The sequence below is a fragment of the Silene latifolia genome, chromosome 11, assembly GCF_048544455.1.
Source record: "Silene latifolia isolate original U9 population chromosome 11, ASM4854445v1, whole genome shotgun sequence".
In the NCBI taxonomy this organism is placed as follows: Eukaryota; Viridiplantae; Streptophyta; class Magnoliopsida; order Caryophyllales; family Caryophyllaceae; genus Silene; species Silene latifolia.
Window position 1 is genome coordinate 104,975,208 of NC_133536.1, and position 789 is coordinate 104,975,996.

At 43.6% G+C, this 789-nt stretch overlaps 1 non-coding gene across 1 annotated transcript; it reads left to right on the forward strand.

The window, feature by feature from the left end:
• Nucleotides 1-256: 256 nt before the first annotated feature.
• LOC141615974 (small nucleolar RNA R71) lies at nucleotides 257-363 on the forward strand. Its single transcript, XR_012530357.1, has one exon. It is a non-coding gene; the product is annotated as a small nucleolar RNA R71 (small nucleolar RNA).
• Nucleotides 364-789: the final 426 nt, after the last annotated feature.

Below are 789 nucleotides of genomic sequence, written 5' to 3' on the forward strand. Positions count from 1 at the left end.
GTCTCGAGTTTCTCGAGACGGGTAGAAATGGAAGTTATAAGTGACACAACAGCAGTCATGTCTTCACTTTGCTTGCGTGACTTACCACGTGAACTTCCAAATTCAGCTTTATGGACTGCCATCTCCTCAATGGTGTTCCAACCTTTACTTTGACCGGTATTATTTTGGAACCTACCATTAGCAGCTGCATCCAAAATGACTTTGTAATCATCATATAAAGCATTGTAAAAGAGATTGCAAAGATACCATTGCTGGAAACCATGATGAGGGACAGCTCGGACCAAACGTTTGAAACGTCCCCATGCTTCACAAAAATCTTCGTCGGCTCCTTGCTGAAAACTCGTGATTTTACTCTTCAAGGCCTCAGTCTTCGAAGGCGGGAAGTACTTCTTGTAAAAAGCTAGTGCTAAAGATGTCCAATCAGTGACTCCAGCTGCTACTCTATCGAGGTAGCGATACCAATCTCGCACCGAATCCTTCAAGGAGTATAAGAACATAAACCCCTTTACTTCATCTTGAGTTACCCCCTCCGGTATAGGTATAGAACAGCAATAGTCCGTGAAAATTTCCATATGTTTCAAGGGGTCTTCATCGGGCAGACCCGCGAACTGATTCCGTTCCACTAAATCAATATAAGAGGAACGAAACTCGAATTTACCGGTAGAAGGGGTAGGTAACTGTTGCCCCTTTGGAAGGTGGTGCTCCTTCGGCTGAAAGTTATCATATATCGTAGCCATAACTTCCAAAATGAGAGTACTCAAGTCTTCCTCTCAAACACCTGTCCTCTAA